General features: G+C 38.6%; 1 protein-coding gene across 7 annotated transcripts in view; it reads right to left on the bottom strand.

Moving 5' to 3' along the window:
* The window catches only part of OTUD7A (OTU deubiquitinase 7A), a 131,739-nt gene extending 110,165 nt beyond the window's left edge, over positions 1-21,574 (bottom strand). For 6 of the 7 annotated variants that reach the window (XM_085234224.1, XM_085234235.1, XM_085234233.1 and 3 more), the window contains exon 1: positions 21,471-21,574. The gene's annotated coding sequence lies outside the window, so the exon portion shown is untranslated. Of the gene's footprint in view, positions 1-6,655; positions 6,792-21,470 lie in introns of all 7 variants that reach the window. The other variant, XM_085234227.1, reaches the window with a different exon arrangement.
* Positions 21,575-23,640: the final 2,066 nt, after the last annotated feature.

The following is a 23,640-nucleotide window of genomic DNA, read 5'->3' as shown; positions in this document are numbered from 1 at the left end:
AAAAAGATTTCCTCAAAGACCTAGAAAATCTTCTTTTACTCTAGATATAAGTGAAGGGCTACAATAAATAAATAAAACCACACACAGTGGCCAGTCGAAAAGGCACAAAGGACAACTTGAGTTGTGAAAACCTTGGAAGATTTAACATGAACTACAAAGAGGATAAAATCACTTAAAAAAAAAAAAAGTTATTGAATAATTGTAGTTAATAGCACTTAAAATTACAGTTCCTGTGAGTTGCTACTACTTTTCCATCTCCTCTCCCTTATATAGATCAAATAATCAGCACTTTCACTACTGAATTCCATGAAGCACATGCATTGCAGACCAGGTCAAGAACAGCGGGGCAGAGGGAAGGAAGTAGGAAGTCAGTCTTGTCACCTCCTTCTCGTCTTTGACATTGGGATTCAGAAGAGATTGTTTGGTAGCTAATTTGGGTTTAAAAGTTGTTCTTATTATTAGATGTCATTGAAGTTTGCAATGTTTCTTCCCAGTCAACTGGTTTTATTAATTGTTAACTCTCAGCATGAAGATATTTTTCTATTAAGTCAGCTGGGAAGTTTATTTCTTCTGTCATTACATCAGATTATTATTTTACAGATACAAACAGATTGCTATCAGCCGTTAGAGGCTTTAAAAATAATACAATATGGTTCCTAGCAATTGCAAGGAGACTGAGAAATGCCACCCACACAATTAGCTTTTTAAAAAAAAAAACAAAAAACAAAAAAACACAGCAAGCAAGATTCTTTCTCCGGATGTTACAGAGTTAATTCTAAAGTAAAGAACTGGCACAGACCAGATTCACTAATGCACTAAGCCATGAAACTTCTGTACTGAAATTTACAGAAAATGTGCAATGCCTTTACTGCTTACTGGAGAGAAATTCTTGAAATATTTCTCAGGCTATCTGATAGATGGCACTTCATTAGTATGTTTCTACAACTGTACTTAACAACATGCTCTTATTACTAACAAGAGTAGGCATTATAGAATATTGCAGAGCTATACCTCTACGAGTGAAGAGCCTAGATCTATAGCCGTGTTACCGAGACAGTTGCACATGCTCCATGGCTCTCCACTGCACCTTACTGTAAAGAGAAGGAAAATGTCCCACTTCTAAACAACTCTCATGGCATGCACAGGGAGGGTCTGGAAGTTGTTAGCATCAAAGGAGAAACCATTTTCTAGTTAAAAAAGGATTAATTGATTTGAACAGTTAAAGAATCAGCAGCATTATACCTGAGGGACACAGTGAGCATTCCTGATTTATAAATAATAAGAATTCCTAGATGGAAAGGTTCTTCGCTTTTTTTTTTTTCCCCCCTAATAGTGACCACGCTCTTGGCTGACATTTGAAGAGCTGTCAGATCAGCTAAGTAAATGTATTAAAATTTAAAAACAAGCCAAGGTTAACTTTCCTAATACATGGGTTTTCAATGAACAGAGCGGAGTCTTATAGTGTAAAATTTGGAACTTATGCAAGAAAATAACTGCTTATGTGCAATGAAAATGAGCACTCAGAATAGCCAATCCTGGACATGAGCAATAATCTAGCAGTAAGAGTCACCTGTGAGCTTTCTTTAAGAGAGAATCAGTCTTTTTGCACTATCATCATTGCTGAGACATGGGGTTTGTTCATTTCCCCAGGGAACCAACAGAAGTGAGAGAATACCTGCCTGTATTCTTGGTTTCTGCTGAGCTGCAAGCTGCTAACACGTATTTTTAGGCAAAGGCACAAAAGTACTGTTCCAAAAACCGCAGAACTGATAACTGGACTTGTGGCATTACAATTGTTTTGAAAAGAAACAAACTACTACTTTTAATAATTAAAAGCCTTTGCAAAGTCATTAAAATTAAAAATGAGCCATACATTCTGCTCAGTTTGCACAAGCCTTGAGAAATCACAGAAAACATCAATGTCTCTCGAAGGCTGTAGTGATGTCAAACATTTTACTACCGAAAATAAGGTAAATTTTCTTCTGTATTACTGTGTTCAGCTTGAGCATGCTTTCAAATAAAGACAGCCAGAACCAAATAAATTCAGACACCTGTACAGGCATGGAAAAACTTCTAGATGAGAGACACTACATGATATGCCACTGGGGAGAAAGTAGTTGTGAGCGTCTATTATCCTTGCAGTGGAAACTCGAAGGAAGATGCCATAAAAAAATGAACACCAATCATTAGAATTATGATACTCCCCTTCTCTTTCAGTGCATTAACCACCACTGGAACTGGAACTCAAATTTACAACACATCCGATACTAAGAGATTAAACAAAGTAGACAGACAGACAGCTCTGGAATTTTCCAAAATGCCTATGACATGATGCAAAATTCTCACCAAAACATACATACAAAATTATTAAGAAATATTATTTTAAACATTCATGAAAGGTAAACACCATGAACTGCTAAAGAAACAGTTATTCTTGCCAAGAAAATATCCTACTCCCATCTGCCCTGCGCATCAAAATAGTGTCTAATATAAGGTGCAGCATTCCCCATGATATAAATTTGAACACAGACTTAAGTCTTCTCTGGTAAGAACTTTTAAAGATCTCCATCGATCCCTAGTCAAAAGAGCTAGAAATTTTGATCAGTCTGATTGTATCTATTCAGACTCACATATTCAGTTCATGTACTCAACTGCTACAAATAGAACATGAACCTAAACGGTTTATTACTATCACCTCAATCTCTTAAATTTTTCATCAACTAAATGTAATTCTGTCAAAAATCCTACATCACTATTTGAATTGGCAACAAACCAGCTCCTGAACATGGTTGTAAGAGTAACTTCTTGGTCCAAAGACTGCTTCAGGCTTGAGACAGAAATTATACAATGGTCACACTGAATTAGCAGTTGTCATAGGGATGTTGGAGACCATTATTCCCTGTGTGCACATGCAACCCCTACTAGCATTAATGGGGTTACCAAACACATTGAGAGGAAAGCTGGCCCCATTATGTGAACACTGTTGAAAAGATTAACTGATTTTTCATGCTAGATGGATAGAATGGAAATTTTCAACACTGATTCATTGAAGAGTATAGGAGCACTGCTATTAAATGAATTTGTGACACAGAAAGGGACTGAAAGCTTGCCTTTTGAAACATGGGGCTACAAAGACCAATCTCATACCCTAGGAATCCTCGGCTTCAGTGTTTGGGAAAACTACAGGTCTGCAAATGAGGATATATGGACCTGATCCAGGTTTCTGCCATGGATGTGAGCATGATTAACAACACAACTTAATCTCTCTAAGGAACATTTATACCATCTAATGTAGGATCCACCTGCAAAAGGTGACCAAACTGTAAGCCTGCATTCCCCATACACTCAATGAAGCCTTTAGAAGGTAAACCTAGCTTTACCACTTTCCACTGAATATTTAAGTAGCCCAGTCTGCTGCTGGAGATGCTTAGACATAAATGGTTATGTTTCCACTAACAGTGAAGCATGCACTGTCTTTTCAAATCTACTGGTGGAAAAACATTGAATATCAAATGAAACATACATACAAACAAGGAAGCACTAGACCATCGCCCTTTTGAGTAAAAGGTAAAACAGAGATGTCAAGCCTACACAGGGCCACCCTTCGTGGTGAATTAAACTGGAAATTATCTGCAGAGATTTCTCACCCCAAGATTTTGTAGCAAAGAGTTAAAGCAAGCACAGAAGATAGGCAAGTCCGAATGCTGAAGAACAGACACATGCAATCTGCCTCCCTGGAACATCTGACAGATCTGTGAAGTCCATGGGCAGAATGTGACCACTTAGAAGCACTGCAGTCACCTGGCAGAAGTGGGCAGGGAAGAGCTCAAAAATGCAACGTGTGTGATACGAACAGGTCAGCAGAGCAACGAGAAGGAAGACACTTCTCAAAGAACCTTCTAAGGGAAAATGGGATAAGAACCTTCTTGTGGGTCAACCCTGACAACTCTGTGATTCTGAGATTCTAAGGAATAGCTGAGGAAGAAGGGCACTCAGAGCTTGTCCTACGCAGGTCTGAGACAACTCTTGTGACTGAGTGTTTCTAACTTGCATGCCATCAGCAGTGATGAAATACTGCAGTCCTGTCTCATGTAAACAGTTGTGACTGTCGTAGCAACAATTATTAAAAAAGAGATAATAAATATATAAAAATATATATCTGTACACACATACATGCACGCATGTATTTAATGTAATTTCCCCCATTAAGAACTTTGGCTCATCTTGTCACAAGAGAGAAAAAAACAATTCAAGATTTTGACTCTGAAGAAGAAATTCTATTCAAAAGAATGGGATAAGGAAAATACCTGAGTTGAAATATGATATGTTTTTCAGGAGTTTGATATTTCCCTGTTGCTTGCTGAAAGAAGATTGAAGCCAGTGGCATCAAGAGGAAAATTTTCCAAATCCACAGCAGGATAAAGAAGTTCTTTGTGCAGAACACTGAATAGAAATTCAGCTCCTCCTGCAACAACAGACTTGCTCTTCTTTCTGTCAGTTACAGGAGAAATGATGGCGACCGAAGAAGGGCAAAATTAGATGTACATAGAATTAGTTCAAGAACAGACAGTTCAAGGGCCAGCAACACTGCAAAGCACTATGCATTTCCAGATCAGTTTTTAAAGGTAGCACACTTCTTCCCTTATGTCCCTCCAACTAAAATGCAATTAAAGGTAGCAACTCAAAACCAAAAAAAGTATGTCCAGTGGTAATCAGTCCCTAAATCAGTCCTTACTTAGTCACTCTTTAACCTACCTTCGACAGTTTGTCTCCTATGACATAATAACAAATGGGATGAGAATAGTAAGGACCTAACCAAGCTTATTGCCACACTACAATAATTAAAGGGCTAATTAATAAACATGGCTATCTGCAAAAAAAACTCGATTCCAAAATACAAAGGTTGAGGCATTGAAAGAGAACTTAAACCTGGGCTTTGAAATTTAAGGATCTGCATGCAAATTATTCTGCATGTTTGCAGATTTTACTGTAAGCTTTCAGGTAAATGAGTGAATTATTAAAGGCTGCAAAATAACCATCCTGAAAACCCAAAAACGTTCAAGTCAGACTAGATACTAAGACTACACAATCTTATTTCTCTGTATCACTGCCAGCTTGAGGAACCCCTGTAGACAATGGTTGCGACATAATCACATTAGCACCCTGATTAAAACCAGTGATTTACGTTTGTCAAATCAGAATCTGGGATTTGTCAAAAAAAAAAAAAAAAAGCAGTAAAAACAGATCCAATATTAAATATTAATATATTAAATATTCAATATTAAACTTACTAGTGATACACAAGAGAGCAGGCATTATTTGACGATTTACTTGTGTTGGACCAGCAGACTATGTACAGACATAATTCAAGTCAAATCCAGCAACCAGAGAAAGTTTGACTATTAAATCTTGTCATCAAATATGCAGCATAGATAGAAGGCTACATTTTGTCCAGTAGGTTAATTATACACCCAGCAATTTGTGATCAAGAAATTAAAAGCAAGATTGTTCCCAGGAAAAAAAAAAAAATCAATTGCTAAAGCAGTCACTAAGAATCCCTGCTATTGTTCTTATTCAAGCATTACTGCTATCAAAGCTTACTGGCAGTGAAGCACTTCATTTTACATTTAGCTTGCTTTCTTCTTTTTTCTTAGATTTGGTTAAACTGTGCACATGTAAATAGAAAATGCTTTCAAAATGAGGGCACTGCACATACTGTTCATCTAACCTGCACTCCTGCTTGCACCTTTAACTGATAGAAAGATAGAGAAAGTATGATTTTTTTTTTTCCCAGTCCCTCTATCTTCATCTCTAAAGAGTTTGACAGAGAACGACAGATCAACTTAATTTTTTTCTGAATTAGGAATCTCTGGTCTCCTGTTTTGCTTCTTTGCTTCTTCTATCATCACGCAGACCAGAAACAGCCCTGAAATCCAAGAACTACCATTCAAAGATCTGCCAAAGAACCTGGAGAAGTTTATTATCTCCCTGCTGCTCAGACAGCAGCAGACCTAACACTTGGCAGAGCAAAGCGTGTTTTGGGTGTTTTAGTTTGTCTTTTCATTCAGTTAGAGAATATTGTAAGACACACTGTTCCAATCCAAATTTATGCCCAATTCTCACCCACACACAGAACAAAAAATAAAAGTGATTACTGATACAGCTTCTGGACAAACATTAAATTAAAAACAAACAAACAAACAAAAAAAAAACACCAAAAAGGCCACAAATAAATAAAAAATAAATAAGCAAGCAAACAAATAATAGACAAATCCACCCCAAGTTCCTCACTAAGGGGCAGTGAACACATCAGTATTTAGCTCCTCACACCTCCTTGATTACATTTTTACACTTCATCAAGCAATATCTTCCACTCTGACTCAGCACAGGGATATTGCACTGAAGAGGAAAAGAGAGTTTAAGGACAGAAACAGCAAGCAGGAAGTTCCTTACATTAAAGGAGGCAAGCTAGTTTTCAAAAAAAAAACAACACTGACATATCTCAAAACCCAGAAATAATAAGATGTCTTTAAAGCCAATTTTTGTTGCAGAGTTTACTCAAAGCTGAAAAATGAACTACTCATCTCTCCAGTTCTCTGCCTGAGTTCCTAACAGGGGCAGTATGTGGGAAAATCCTTAGCTTTACTTTTCTTACCTTTCTCAGTTCTTAATCCTTTCTCCTCCATTAGGTATAGGCCAGATGCTGACTCACGGTGCCCCCAGAGGACATCTGAATTGAAGATTTCGCAGCACTGGATGTATCCTCTGTCAGATTTGTTTCTCACACTGTCCTACATAGTAGAAAATTGTTGCTCTGTGATGCTGGATTCGGAAGTTAAGTGTCCTCAAAATGTACCTGGGCAGCACCCAACATTTTCTATTTTTCACATCAAATAATATAATCTTAAATCAAACAAGATTAAGCCATGAAGCCAACTTGCTCTGTCAACATCTACGGTGCACGCAGTCCCCAGCACTCTGTTCTACGCAGTGTGATTGGACACATCACCTTCAGCCCACGCTGGAAGCAAGCCAAAAGTAGCTTAGTTTGCCCATTCCACTATTTTCTCCAATCCACAATGATATATGAAAATAAGACTCATTTTAACCAGTTGTATTAGGGAGGTATTACTGTCAGCAAACATTTAACACTTCACATTACGAATGTGTTGTTTTGGCTGGCCCTGATTTTTCATGTGCCAACATTTCCCACACAGCAGCCTGCTGGCTATCCTGCTAACTCAGCATAAAGCACACTGTAAAGCTCAGCTCTGCCACGTGGACCAGCATTACTGCACGCTCTGTCTGAGATGGTTGCAGTTCTGAGCACACTACGGGTCAGCAGGGCTATGGTTATGCATCACAATTGTACTGGGGTCAGACTTCACCTTCCAAACACATCCAGATTTCTAGAGTGACTCTATGAAGGTAACTTGCAGATGTTTAAAAGCTTCCATCCCAGACCCTGTAATTCTATTGCCTTACAGTTTCTCACAAGATACTATCACTAATCCCAAGGCAGGGATGACACACAGCCACAGCACTGTGCACTTATTCCAAACCTGTCACTGCCACGTACACAGACCTGGAGATGTAGGTCACAGCTGTCTACTGGGACACCATTACTTCCTGAGATCTTTATTCTGCTACAGTTACCATACAGAGCACCTGAAGGAAATTAACTTGCTGTGTAGTTTGCCTTTTCTGAACTTGGATTTTCTGGTTTTAGGATTGCAATCCTTACTCCTCTGAGAATTATTAGCACATTGTTCATAGCCTGGAGAGCATGAAACACCTGGGACAGGAGAAACAATCAAGCACACTGTACACAATATTTTAATACAACGGGTCAGAGGCAGCCTCTCACCTTGCTGCTACACAAAGGAAAATAAAGAAGTTGTAAACCCTACATCATAACGTATTTTTTGCATCAGTGGGAAGCCTGCAGGAAGACTGCTATCAGTCCATCAGGTGCAATCGATACTTGTCACTGTTCTTAACAAGAGTTTGTGTTTTCTTTCTAACCAGCATCCTTTCTTTCCCTGCACTCAGCAAAAACATTATGAGCAAGAATTTAAGTCCATCTTATAAGGAAAGGAAAAGTAAATTATAAGTTATGCCATTGTCTAATTCTCACCAAAACCTACAGAAAGCACTCCAGTGGCTGTAGGGACTGAGATACTGGACCTCCAGTAACAGGTTCTTTTCTCACTTTGCTCCAAAGTGTTTTAAGTGTCCTAGTTAAATGCATGTAAGTGCCATATGCCTGTCCCTTTAACTAGTGCCCCCAGGGGAACAAAGAAACCACTGCCATCGCTTTCTGGAGAAGGCATTTTCCTTGCATTTCACATTGAGCACCTGAAGATTTGTACTCCCGACAGCTCGCTCCTTTGCCTCTCTCACACAGCTAAGGCTACACGGACAAGTGAGAGAAGCCCCCACCACTGGCAGAATTGGTGCTGTTGTGGTAGCACGCATTCGAAACCTACAGTTCCTCTAGAGCTGAAGAAAAGGAACGCAGGGACGGAAACAACTCTCAGTAATAGCATTCTACTTGCAACGCAGTAGTAAAGTTTAAGAAGGATATAATTTCTTTCCTATCCCATCTTTCTCTAAATTGCTGAAGCCTGTACACAGTGGAGAGGAACAGCCGCATTCTCCATTTGGAGATGTAAGTAAAACAGAATCAAAACTGATATTCAAATCTAAGACTTGAGTAGTAGGCAGTGAGGGTTTTGAGTTTCCCGCTCAGACAAAACGATTTTTCATTACTGTGTTTAAATCAAGTTATTTCATGTTCAGATCTGCTCATCTTGCTATGTATTATAAGAGAAACTATATGGAACTTGTCGTGGACAGAGCAGAGACACTTTTATAAACATCTGCATCTGCCTCTGATTTAAGACTGTTTTGGGGTACTAGAGCTGTAACATTAACTCAGTTCTCATTCATTCAAATAAATGTGAGAGGGGAAATCTGAGTATAAGATAAACCAGTGTTTTTCAAAAGCTGTTGCTGCAGGCACTTTGACATTTATGGGTATAGTATCCTTCCTGCTGTAAGTCCCTAACTCAATGCTCTATGTCATTTAGCCATCTACAGTAACCAGGTCGTCAGTGAACTGAGGTAAGAGCAGCATTTCTTCACAGCCATTGTGTTTTGTTTTGCAAAATACTACGTACAATATGGTTCTGACAGTGAAATTAATTCCAGCCCTACTTCTTACCACGCTGTAATGAAAACAACTTAAATGTGGAAAATGTCAGGTAACTATCAGGCTCCGTTTAACCACCACGTTTCACCTGTGAGGTGACACCATTTGGATAAGCAGATGGTGTTGTTACAGGGTTGCCATCATTAGTAGAAGCACACATTTGACTCTGAAAATGGAAGCTGTAAGATTAGATTTAATATTTAACTAGATTTAATATTTAGCATTTCTGGAAGCAACACCGTACTCAAGCTAAATCTTAGTTTCTCCATCAATAACATAGTTTTGCTGTTAGGGTTGCCTAAATTCCTCAGTATTAAGCAAAAACTTAATCCTGCTACCCAATTCATAGTAATTTTTACAAGTATTTGTACTCCTTCTTCCTTTGCTCCTTCCCCTGAAATCCCTGTGAAAGTGAATGTACAATTTGTGTTACTTGACCAAATCACTTATGTAGCTGGGAGTCTGCTAAAATAAACTGTCATGCTGTTTCAGGAACAGGAATGTCACTATCCAGCTAAATTAAATTGTCAGTGTTATTGTAAAAGCCAGAATGGAGTAAAGAAACAGTGTTTTGCAGCTGAGAATTTGTTCTTGCGCTCATTTTATCTGTTGTAATCTGCTTATTTATAAGTAGGAGGCATTACTTTCAGAGCAGCCTACATATACTAGACTGAAACAAATATGCTTTCTTTTAACAAGAAATGTATACTTAAAGGAAGTATTTCCTTCACAAAAGTCATTACACAAACCACTCTTCAAAAAGTTAAATTCTGATATACGTAGGGAGAGGTATGCATATATATATTACTATCATGACATGCCTGTTTGATTATTTTTTTTCTTTAATCTGGAGCACCAGTTTCCATGCATTACAACCACAAAAGTTTTTCTTTGTTGTTACTAAGCATCTCACACTTAGAGCAAGTAAGAGCCACTGATTTGTTTCAATACTCAATGTCACAATCTTTGAGGCAGCCATTTCCCTTTTCAAAGGTGTTTCCTCAAAACATCACAACTGTTAGAATCACATATGCTGTTAACTGGAAAAAGCGTCATAAAAACATTCCAGCTCTCAAATAAACAGCTCAGACCTTATGCAGCAAAGGTCTCTGTGTTCCACAGGTGTTCGAACCAGCAAGTTGCTAGCTGGTTGTTTCCAAATCTTCCTTCATGTTTTGTAGAATTTTGAGAATCCCCATGCCCTCCTTCCCTCAGAGAGCCATTTTATTTGCGTTACACCTGGCAGTGATCATTTCAATAAAACACATGAGAGTACACATAGCTGCATGTAAGTAGAACCTCCTTGCAACATACAAAGCCCATCGTCTGTGCGCAGAAGTTCTTACTACTACAACAGAGACAAAGCAGCACAATTAGTTCCAATGATACCTGCTTGCTAGACACAGTGGTATCTTTCCAACTTGCTCCAGATTATTACTACTGACAGACTTGTAGCACTTTGTACAGTAAATAGATAGATAGAGAGGTAGATAAAGCGAGGAAACAGCCTCAGACTACTCACACAGTCATCCAGAAAAATTTAATCATCTTAATTTCATATTAGATCTGCAACAATAAAGTGTAAATAGCAAATAATGTTATGTTTCTAAACCACCTCACAGCGTTCGTCCAGGAGATGGTTTGTGCATAGTTCATATAATTGTCAGCAATGAAAGAAGAAGCACCCTAAAAGAAGAAGCCTAACTATAAAAGCCAAGTTAATGAATGCATACACATTGAGATTCCTCCCCACTCCTCTCAGAGGCAACATTTCCTGCTCTTACAATTTTATCACGAGTCTCACTACTTCTAGTGCTTTCCTTAGAGCCCTTGCTGCTGGAATCATGCCTAAGAGTCCTAGCGTTAATATTAAAAGATTTCCACCCCCTTGCATCCTAAGAAAAGCTTGAAAGTGTGAAACAAGCACACTTACAGGCTGAATACCTACAAAGAACACAAGAAATTCAGGATGGACTGTTTTTGTGTTTAGTTCAAAATAAATAAATAAATAAAATAAAATAAAATAAAATAAAATAAAACCTACTGATTCCTTGAGGGCAGGAGCCAGACAGCGCAGCTACTGCTCAAAGCTGTCTGTTCTCTGGCATCTCGCCTGAGCAGATGGAGACACATCAGCAGTTTTACATGGAAAAATATGCAATGTCACTTTCACTGCTCCAACGATGCAGAAACTATTCCTACATTTTAGAATGTAATTCCAGCTTCTCTTAAAAGTCATACCTGAAAGAGAATGCTCCACCTTTTGACCTATGAAGGAACATTATTTCATGGACAAACTATTTTTCAAGCGCAATTTTTTGTTTTTGTTTTTGTTTTGTTTTTTTTTCCCTGAAAAGCTAACTTCTCTACAACTAAAAGCACCCTGTGTGAGAGGATGTAATTGTAATAATGAATAATTATAAATAATGACTTACGTTACCTACAGGAGAGGTGTACATGCACATTAAGGAGGAGCATAGCATCAGACTTTGTTAGGGAAAGGTGACGGCTTTATATTCGTATCCCTTAAAGCAGCTCCTTACTGTTAAAAACGGAAGCAGCTGGAATTTGAAAGAGAAAATTAAACAGATTTTCTGCGTCTGTACTGTTATAGGTTTGGGCCGCTTTTTTAAACGCTACCACTAGATGGCGCCACAACTGCAGCAACCGCAAATCCGCAGCCTGTCCTGTGCGCTTCCCTTCCCGCCTGCACGAACGGCTCTCGAGGCATCGGGAGGCAACGCCAACCGAGGAAACAAGCTTATCTTCAGTAATTCGAATTTGCCAAAAGCTAGCATTGTCAGAGCTTGACATCATAACAATCTGATCTATTTTTTGGCATCTCTTTTAAAAATAAGGGAACAATATTTGCTCAACTCTGGGAAAATTGATCAGTATACGAAATTGCTACGGCTCTCTATGGCTGAGAGCTACAGGAGGAAGGAACTGACTGATCACTGCAGATGAGGGGGTCCAGAACACTCTTCTTGGACTTCAGAAATTCAAATTCAGCTTCCTCTACTGTTAGACCAACTCAGCAATCCCAAAAGCAAGTCTCAACCTCACTGCACATAATTTCTCATCTGGAAGTAAAAATGATGGAGTTGTTAGCACTTATAGCCTCATATGAATGACAGAAAGACAAGTACATTTAAAAGCTATGTCATATTCCAGAACTGAAAAGTATTTTAGTATATCGTGTATTGCTCTTATAGGCAACTACCAGCTTTGGCATTCACCTTCCCTTGGCCTATAGTACCTTAAACAGATGTTTTCTGGTTAGTTTTAAAAGAGCCATGATGACTTTCAGAAGTCTCTTACCTGATACTGCAGGCGATTAGACTTGTGAGCTGCTACTACTGTACACCTGCCTCTTCTTTTAGGACCCTGTTAGGACCATCTCCTGATTTTGATGAAAGCCTGGTGGGTCAAACATATCACTGTTCTAGTTTTGGCTGGGATAATATTCTTCACAGAGGCTGGCATGGTGCTTTATTTTGGATTTAGGAGGAAAATAATGTTGATAATGCACAGATTTTATTTGTGTGTGTGTGTGCTGCTCAGAGCCAAGGACATTTCAGCTCCCTATACTGTCCTGCCAGCAAGAGCCTGGAGGAAAAAGAAGATGCAAGAGTGCACAACTAGGAGAGCTGACCCAAACTGGCCAAAGGAATACCCCAGACCACATAGGAGTTGGCCAAGGGGCTGCCTCTGCTTGAGGACTGGTTGAGTATTGCTTGGCTGGTGGCAAGAAATTCAATTGTGCATCACTTGTTCTACATATTCTTTTTCTTTCTTTTTTTTTCCTTTCCCTTCTTCTCCCCTTTCTTTCCTACTAAACTGCCTTTATCTCAACCAATAAGTCTTACTTTCTTTTTGCCCCAATGCCCTCCTCCACCCCACAGGGAGCAGGGGGTGAGCCAATAGCTGTGTCGTACTTAGGCAGGCATAAACCACAGCTGCTATTCTGCTGCTACAATGTTTAGCCATTGGCTCTGCCCAGGCTGGTGGTCAAGATTGTGGCTAGATTTTTATTTTAGCAGTTTTGTTTAAATATTTATCAAGAGTTCCAGGAACAATTTCTTACAAATTAACTTTAAGTAAACTGATAATAAAACGGTGTCTTCCTCATTTCTAAATAGACTGCTGAGGAAGTTCTGAGCTTACTTTGTTCAAAACCAGCAGAGCTAGAAATCTGAAGTGTATCTTGTCACAAAACAATTTTGTTTTTTTTTCAGTGATCATCAGTAAACAGATGATAACCAAAGTTAATGAGTAATATGGATTTAAGCCTGTAAGAAAAAGGGAAGTGTTGGGCAGGTAGCATTAGAAAGTCCTGTAGACAAGGTAAATTTTCTATCAGCTAGTAGACGTCAAGTAGACTATTTAAGTAATCAGGTATGTGAGATAACACACAGAAAGCACACACCTTCATTTCACAAGGAAGAAACCTCGCCCAGCCATAGCTACCCTCTGCACGGACATTAGAAAACAGATTTAGAGTAACATGCTATGAAACAGACCAGGAACTGCTACAGAAACCGTGAGGTATCCCGCACTCTACCTTCCTGTAGAAGGAAGAATTATAGGTTAGAAAACAAGTTGCAAAACCGTGCCTATTACGTAGACCTAAGCCCTGAAAAACAAGGTAACTGAGAAGGCTCTTCCCATGCATCACAGGAGCAAATTCCTGCAGGAGATGACTTTAGCTAAGCTAAAACTCTTCTGGAAGCATCATCAGGGTGCTCACTGCGATGCAAGAGACTCAGGCTTGTGACAGAAAAGAATGTGTATTTGATATACAGAGTACTCTAAGCTGTCTTTTATGGCTCAAAACACATTTACTCTATTTGTAGAAATACATTACTGTATGTATTACTCTGCCCCAAAGGAGTAGAAGCATGCCCTTTCCCCTCGCATTGCACTAAACACGTATGCAATAAAAAATGTCACCAGCAGACATGAATACAACTGTAAAGATAGAGAATGATAAGATCGACAGTAGTCCAGTAGCTTTAGTATTTATAGAGAAAAGTGTACCTCAGAGACTTAAGGCTGAATTTCTGCATTCCACAACTTCTGCTAACACCACAATGGTATTACCATCAAAATCTTGGTTTCAATACAGCCCGACAAAAAAAAGATTAAACACAAACAGTGTTAACAAGTCAGTTATTATTGCCTCACAAACAACATCTGGGGTGACTCCTTTGTAACTGGTTTGAACTAGCTGTTAATCTGCTAATTTCTCAGTTAAAGGGAAATTCATCTTTATCATCTTGTAAGGAATAATTCAGTTACAGCCAATTCCTTTTTCTTATACAACATAAATTCTTTATACAGTGGAGCGATGCAGCCACATGGTTACTAAATAATTTGACCATATAAAGTTGAGAAATAGCTGCAGCCTCTTTCATTGCTACTGCTCCCACTGGAAGCAGAAAAGAATCACATTTTCATTTAAGGATGATCAGAAAATAACACAAATATTAATTGATGGCACATCTACACTGCTGCAAGGCCTCTTCCTAGCACAGCAACTGATCTTATGCCACTGCTATTACATAAAGAATGGCCTATATCACTAAATCCAGTAGCTACTGGCCAACCCCCGTACCAAGAAGCAGTCTATCCTGAAAGAAACAATTATGGCACCCTCCTTAAGTACCATAACCAGGGCTGATCTAATCACACATCTTTTATACTGGCAAAATAATGCTTACATCGGAGGCTAAAATACAGACCTTGTCAGACCAAGCCTAAGCTTAAGCTGACATAAATGTAGCCATGCTGCTTATGTTGTTGACTCTAAACAAGCCAAACAACACTGGTTTATGAAGTGCCTCCTTGAATATCTTTATCCTGAAGTACTGCTAGGAGCCCTCCCTCATTCAGTACACTTCATTTCCTCTGAAATGGACATGAAGCCATTTCAGCAAGATCTGTCCTTGTAAGATGTTAAGATACTCCAAACTGGATGAGAATCCTTTACTACTTAGTCTTTCTCCTAACAAAGCTATTGCCCCTTGGTTGCAACGTTGTCTTCCATTCTCTCTGCATTCAAACGCTGTTGGAAAAAGAAAGCAATATATTCTTAATGCAGACAGGGTCACCAAACTGTAGAGGACTAGTGGAAGAGGAAAAAAAAAAATAAGAACAGGGGACTCCAGCCCACCCTGAAACCTAGTCTCAGCTGACCCTTGCACTTGCTACAGGAAGATCATCTTCATTGCACCATGAGTACGATCACAGGCAGCTCTCTTCTGATGCTTGGCTGTTTCTTTCAAGGTGAGCTTCCAGCTGGAACATTCTTAGCTAAAAGCACCGCACAGGCAGGACAACACTTGTGGCCATCCTGAGCAACAGTGTGGATCCAGCTGTGACCCAATCCGATCTAAGCTAGCAGAAGAGCTGTATCAGAAAGAATTCAACGATCTCCCACCAGGGGTCAATCTACAAGCTGCTACATCCAGCACAGTGGATCAAGTGCCATTCACAAACTGTGGCACTTGTGCTTCCGCCAGACCCACTCACCCCTGAAGTACATACAGGTCAACAGGAAACTTCATTTCTTATATGATACACTCCCGATATACCTGCTTGCTGACAAGCACCTGTCACAAAAGCAAACCAGGAAACCTTAGATGGGCTTTCTATAGAGGCTTTTGCATTCAGGAAAACCGAAAAGAATGAAGAGAGGTGACAATAGAGACCACAAGTGGTTCTGAGGAAGCTAGATAATTTGAAAGCCCGCGTATCTCCTAGTGTTCTGATTAAGTTCATAGGCCCCAGTCAGGGAAGATAAGACTGCTCACTTTTTAGCATATTTCTTAACACTTATAAGCTCGATCTCTCCAGGTGCCCAAGAATATTAACAAGCCAAGATGTTGATCTAAATGAGGATCACTTCACTTCAAAAAAACCCTGCAAGACAAGGAAGATTGGTTCCACAAAAGGAGTATAAAAATGAAGTATCAAAAAATAAGGAGTCACTGCTTTTGCCACAGCAAAGTCCGTCACTAAACATGAAAATTAACATCCTGGTCTTTTCTGAGATTGAAATAGCCTATTTTCTTTTTGCTTCCATTACCTCTTTGTTATTATAGAGTAAGAGTATTGGAAGAATACTGGAATGTGTGTGGACATTGTACTCAAGTTGCACCTCTGTTTTTGAGAGAAAAGAAGCTTTATTTTCCCTCATAAGCTAGCTTTCAAATTAGTATTCCATGAGATTTCTACAATTGAAGTTTGGCATGATCAAAACTTACGTCACTATATTTATACTACTTGCTAGAAGATTAAGAATCAACCCAGTTTATCTGCACACTTGTGTTTTATTGGCATTACTAGTTATTGTAAATGTTATTTAAATGGACTTCACAGGAGGCAAGTGAAAAGTTTATCTTATTAAAAAGATTTCTATCATCTAATAAAAACCACTACAGAATATTAAAAAAAAAAAAAAAAAGATGGAAAGAATTAAAGGGAAGTGTGATTTGTCTGAAGGATAGCATCATTTTAGTTAGTCTAATAACCTGAAAAGACAGATTTTCTAAATAGGCATAGGCATGAATTGACAAGCTCACATGAAGAAAGCATTTCCAGATTATTCCTTTCTCAAGTTCATTTAAGAACTTATGTGGGAAAGCCAAGAAAAACAGTCCATCAAGCCTTTTAAAAAAAAATAAAAATAAAAAAAAATGAGGCTATGGAGGTTCAACTTCTAGGTCACTGAAGTCATCTGTTACAGATCAGTGAATATTTGAAATATATACTTCCCAGCTGCGGATTGACTTACTCATCAAACAGAAGTCTTGACTCATTTTCTGCCATGGTGTATCTGCCATCATTACAATTGTCTTTTCACTGCTTACATAAACAATCAAAAAACAAGTGAGTCTACCCACTTCCTTAACAAACAAAAAGGTGAATGGGCCTACTTCATCCAGGGAAGTGCTATGCTAAAAGTCATGCTGTTCTTAAGGAAAAAAAGAAAAAGAAAAAAATACAGAGTCTGTAAGCATTTGCCAAGCAGGCATTTGCCCAAGAACACTGTATTCACATACTTAAAGAAAAAAGAAAAAAAAAAACAACCCACAAAACTTGTTCAGCAGTAACTTATGAGGTGACAAAAGGTGACGAGAACTAACAGTCTACTCAGTCATTTCAAGAACGAATCAGAAATACACCCAGTTCTACCTGAACCCCATGTATACAGCCAATAGCACTTTTTAATTAAAAAAAAGTCAGGTTAATTTGTAGTTTGTTCAAAAATAGTCCTTCACAAAGCAAACGAATCAATCCAGAACCTGCAGCATTTCAGAAGAGCTTGGATTCCTTGTCTCTAGCCAACAGTACTGGTCTCAGTGCTTATTTTAGTTAGGGAACTGGATCTTTATGTTTTCCTCTTGAAGGGAAGAACTTCCTTTTCCTTTTGTTTTCAGTAGAAGTAACTCCTAAGCTCAGAAATTACTTAACAGTAACAGCTAGCTAGAGTCCTGTCTCTCAGCAAGACAGAGATTTGGACAGACAGGAGTGCATACATAGAGAAGGCAATAGCTAGGAGCAGGAAAAAAATCAAGGATGCACATTGAGAACAACCAAAGATAACAGACAATACGCCATAATTGGCTTCATTGTTACAGGCTGTGTCTGAGTTCAAATATTCACTGAGAGACAGGATATAATTTGCTGATTATAGCTGAAAGTTCTATCTCATAATACCTTTATACTCCTGCTATTCAACAGCATACTGGAAAACCTTTGCAGGTTACACAGCAATGTGGAGTATAAGCTGTTCAGACATACAGCTTTTTCACCATGATAGAATGTAATATTATTGACTATTACATCTGACACTGCTCCGCAGAGGCCCATTCTCTTTATGCTAAGTATATTTATATGTACACAAGATAAATTATTTAACTGAAGTTCAGAATTAGCAACTGGCAGAATGTCTCAAGCTCATTTATTTGAATCATCTACTGGAAACAATAGAAGAATTTCAGCTACAATTGAACTCTTCACCTGCAGCTGAAGAACAGGGCTTGTTAAGGGAACGGAGCCAGTTCCCTCAGTTACAAATTACCTTCAATTTCATTAGAAGTACCAGTTGACAGTGGAAATGTATTAGCAGTAGATCCTGCAAAACATAGATCTATTAGCAGTAGATCCTTCAAAGAGGTCCTTGTGTAAGTTGCAGTATTTAGCCCAATCATTTGGTGTTGAGGGTTGTGGAGGAACGCACCCACACTGCCAATTTTTTGGATCCTAATGATGAAAAGAAAATCAAGCAATGCTGCAGCGACTCAAATATACATAATAACGGTTTCCTAACAAGTATGACCTACTTCAAGAATATCTTCTTGGGAGACCTGAAAATAAGAAAACTGTTTTTTTTTTTTTTAAGGGGGAGGAGATTTGTACCCTTCCATCAGCTTTATTTCTTGAACTAAAGAGCAGGACAAATACACTTTGTGGGTATTCTTTGTAATCTATTTGTAACTTGGCACTCCACCTGCAAGTCTTGCAACCACATCTGCCACTTTAAGACAGGAACAAACAGAAGACATGATGTACCAACAATCCCAAATTAATAGAAGAACAACTGCAGGCTAAGCACCTGGACAAGCAATTTACACTGTTCCCTGTATGAAGGAAGGAAGAAAATAAAAACAGACTTCTTTTCACCGTTGAGAAGAAAATCTTGTATTTATTCATACTAAGAAAGTTCTGTATATTTCTGACTCTACTGAGTATTTATTGTGGGTTTGGTGCCCTGTTTCAAAAAATACCCCATTTTTCTAATCCAGCACGCAAATCGTTACATTTTTAATGGAGGCAACAGATAACCAACATGTCTCTTCCCTAACTAATGCCAGTGCTTCTCTCTATGCAAGGTGTCACTGAACATTTTTTCTGCAGTCTCCAGTACACTTTTTCCTGACGACTGCTAATCAGGAGACAGATCACTGTCCCATCTCCTCTGACAAAACACAGGGCTCTCAAATGTCATTAGCAGGCAGCAGATTTAACACCAAGAAATTACAACTTCCTTCAACATGCTCAGCTGTGAAACTGCCATGTATTTAGAAAAGTGTTCAAAAAGCAATTTATAAAATCATTTCAAGAAAAGCCATTTTTTGAGATCAACACAGGATACCACCTCCATCTCAGAAACTCCCTGAAGCAAAAACTAGGAGGGCAGACCACAAAGGAATAACAACACATGCTTTATGCTATTTGGTGAAACACCTGTGAGTGTCACAGATGAGGGAACAAGCCAGCTGGACTTGTATCCTAACCACACCAACATGTCCTCACAGGAATTCTTTGTTCCTTATACAAGAAGTATTTGAAAGAATGATTTTAAACTAAAACCTTCCTTCACAAGGTGAAAAGTTTTCTAGTGCAAAAATCCTATCTTTAAGGGACATCTCTCTCAAAATTGCTAATACAGGTCTGTGACATTCTTTCTTACTGTGAACACATTTGCTACTTATCTCCTGAAAAGGGCTTCGTACCTAAGGCTTTATGGACCAGAAGAACTGTAGAAAGGGGATTGTCTACACTGATCAATTGATAGATGTTATTCTTGATCTGTGAATTCATAAATGCTATATACTGACATGTAAGAAAATAATAATGCCTGACGGGTCACATCAGTGGCCCTCTAAGACAGCATTCCAACTAGGGCAATATCAATAGGAGATGCTATTCTGGGACAGCACAGAATGCCCTTCACCACTTGTCTTCATTTAAAAGGAATTCTTAGGTTCATGGACCTTAGTTCAGACAGTTGGTAGTGCTTTGTGTACTGATCTCTAGAACCATCCTTGTTGAGCACAAAAGCAGCAAAAAAGAGCACACAGAATTTAAATCTGAAAACAACACGAAGATAGGAACCTGTTGTGTCCTATCTTTTAAAGAATGAACTACTACTCTGCTACTCACATTTGCATTTACAGCTAACGTGTTTCCCATAGGCCTACAATTTGGTACTCCTACAGGACCGACAACTGACACAAACCAACTGCCAAAATCTCTTGCCATAAAGAAAGACCTTTTCTTATAAATAGAAAACGTAAGAAGAAAAAAGAAATGAAAAAGGAAAAAAAAAGCTAGCTTAATAAAAACACATATTTCCCTTGCTGATTTCTTTTGTGTGCTTGCTTATATAGCATTTCATGAGTGTGAATGTAGGAAGCGTTCTACATCAATTCTACAGATATTTAGGGAAAATTTACCAAATTCACTGAGGCTGAAATACACAACCCAGCAATAGGACAAAATCCCTGCCCAAAATATTCTTACCTAGCTGTGGAATATTCAATAATCAGACTGAATGTAGCTCTAAACATATTCAGATGCATTTCTGGGCAGCTACAGAGAAATAAACTGTCACATTAATGAAGTTTTTGACAATTTGTATGTTGGCCTTCAGTCTGCATATAAATGTCATTATGTTTATGACCAAGAAGAAATAAACAGATAAAATTGAAAAAATGAATGCAATTTTATTACAGAACAGAAAGCTCCAAAGTCCAAAAGATTATGCAGATTGCTGCCAAGAAAACAAGGAACAAAGCTAACATGCTTCTATGATTTTTTTTTTTTGTTAAGATACCAACTCTCTCAGTAACAGTTTTATCTATTTCAGGAACTCCTTTATTAAGCAACATAACCTTCAACGGGTTAGTTATCGTGGTTTCTTAATTGTGATAAATGTATAAAACGAATTTTGTTCTTTTTGTTTCTTTATTCCTACAGTTCTGAATGCCTCTATCATCTTTCTAAGAGAGTTTTGTTTGCTGTTTTGTTTATATTTCCTACACTGTATGAAACAATCCTTTTCTAGAAACAGTGAGGCATGAGCTAATGTATTTATTATCCCCAGTATCACTGTGTTTTCCTTGTGTTATATCCTTCACGAAAAATCAGGTTATTTTTTCCCGGCAAGATCAGTTTCCAGTGTTGGACTCCACAATCAGAAAGCTGTCAGTTTTTAAAAGTAGTTCAAAGAACTTATTTTTCAAACACCTTTACCAGCATCCTTGCCCTATTTGAATGCCTCTACAGTGATCTGCATAAGGTGAGTAAATGAGTAAATCCTTATCCCCATAATTTCTAGTGATTTTGCATTATATCTTATCAGAAGAGTTCCATTTTTCTGTAAAACATTAGCCACTAAGAAACATTCTGCTGATAATATGTTTATTATGACTACCTGTTTTACCTTTCTTCAAACCATACTTACTCACTGTTACTCCAAATAGTCCAGCTATTTTGTCATCAGTGAAAGTTGAAACTCTTCCATTTCAGTAATATTTCTACGGAGGTCCAAAACCTGGTGCATTGATCCTGTAATTATAAGGTGATTAACATCAGTTACCAAATCGGAACTGCTAATTATGATACCATAAATACTGCATTGTGATTTTCATTTCTATGCTGCCTTTTCATGTTCTGATGTATCTGTGTGGTGGCTGACTCAGAGGTACTGCACACACTCTTATGCCGTTTGTCACAGGGAACAAACAGCAGGGAAGCAAAACTGTGTAGAATTTACACCTCTCAGTTTCCTCAATGGTTTACTTAATCTCTAATTAGTCATAAAAACAGCTAAAAAGATACATGTGGGCCTGATAGAGTATGGGACTGAGCCATGTAACTTCTAAAATTAAACAGCAAGCAAGGTATGAAACGGGCTGGAATTTCAAGAAGCAAAAGCTGTGTAAACCATCCAGAGTTCATCACACTGACATTTACTATGCGGTGTACATTTGTAAATATACTTACATAAGCTTTACTATAGTTACTTTCACACCAGAATATTTCCTTGTTCCCTTTTATCCCACTCGCAGAAAAGTAGGACTGGTCAGAATCCATATAAAAAGAACAGTAAACCTTTGCTCTCTAAGGACAAACATTGTGAAGGTTGTCACAAAGTTCTCCAAAAGCCTGTCAATACTTCAAATCTTAAAACTATAATCCAAGTATGATTCTCTGATTTTATAGATAAAAATACTACAACAGCACAGTGAGTAAAAAGAGGAAGTCTGAGCAGTCAAGAAAACAGAAATCTAATTCCTTATCAACACAATTCAAAGGAAGAATTGATAAATAATAATATCAATTTCTAGCAGACTTAAATAAGAAAATTCCCTTAGGCAACACACAAAGGAAGTGGAATGCAGCACTTCACAACACAATGATTTTAACACAAAGTATGTACTTAACAGCAAATCATGCATAGAGTACATTTAGGAACAATTTTACTTAAGAAGCAGTCAGTGGGAGTATCACTGATTTTGTTTAACTTCCTGTTATTACTCAACCAAAGCTACTTCAGTATCAGAACCAGCCTTAAGTATTTTTAGGTGAGTCTGCAAATCATCTTTCATGCTTCGGGCAGGCAGGCAGACATTTGTCAGGTGACTAATCCATGTAACTTTGGGGAGAACCAGCAAGCTGATCCTCTGTATTTCTAGGGTACGTTATCTGTTAATCGGGATGACCGTACATGTGCCTTTGACAAGTTGGCCAGATCATAAATCATCTTGAGCTGTAAAATATACTGAACCGACACCAGGACAACTAGAGCCACCAGCCTCCCAATGCAAACAGGAAGCTGAGCATGGGAGAAGGAACAGAGGAAGACAAGAGCAAGAAAAGTTACATACAACCTGTTCCTTACATAAATCATACCCTTATCACATATTTCTGTCCTCTGCCTAGTTCCCTCCCAGCAATTAGCAAAAGAAGATCCATATTCAAACAATGGTTAACTTACTGGGTTTACGTGCAATGTTTTGGAAGGGAGGTAAAGGGGGCCTATGTGATTACAGAGCAAGGGCTGCCCCCGGCCAGGCACAAAGAGCCAGTCAGCGAAGCTGGTGGTGCCTCTGTATATATATAAGAAATATAGAGAGAGATATACATATAAGAAAAGGGGAAAAAAGGGGAAAAAGATAAAAGAAATGGCCTAGTAGAGTGAGAGAGAATGGGGGCATGGGGGCATCCTGCAGACACCAAGGGTAGTGAGGGAGGGCAGGAGCTGCTGCAGGCAGCAGAGCAGGTATTTCCCTTGCCACACAGATGGGTATGCCCCAAGTGAAGCCACAGCCCGTGCAGAGCTGCCCATGCAGAGCAGGATTAGTGGCAAAAATCACAGCCAGTGAAGGTCTCACTCTGGAGCAGGTTTACCCTGAAGGACTGAAGGCTGTGCAGAAAACCCATGCTAGAGCAGTTCACAAAGGACTGCAGTCCATGGGAATGCTGTGGAAACCATCCAAATGCTCACTCCATTCAGGCTAGAAGCGTGGCCCTGCAAAGAAAGGGCACTTTGGATGAAGGACCGCTCTACAGACAGCCTCTGTCCTTGCTTGACAAATTCAAGCAAGAAAAAAAACAAACACTGGAAGAGG

The sequence above is a fragment of the Meleagris gallopavo genome, chromosome 12 (assembly GCF_905368555.1).
Source record: "Meleagris gallopavo chromosome 12, MGAL_WU_HG_1.1, whole genome shotgun sequence".
Taxonomy (NCBI): domain Eukaryota; kingdom Metazoa; phylum Chordata; class Aves; order Galliformes; family Phasianidae; genus Meleagris; species Meleagris gallopavo.
This window is presented reverse-complemented; position numbering and strand designations above follow the sequence as displayed.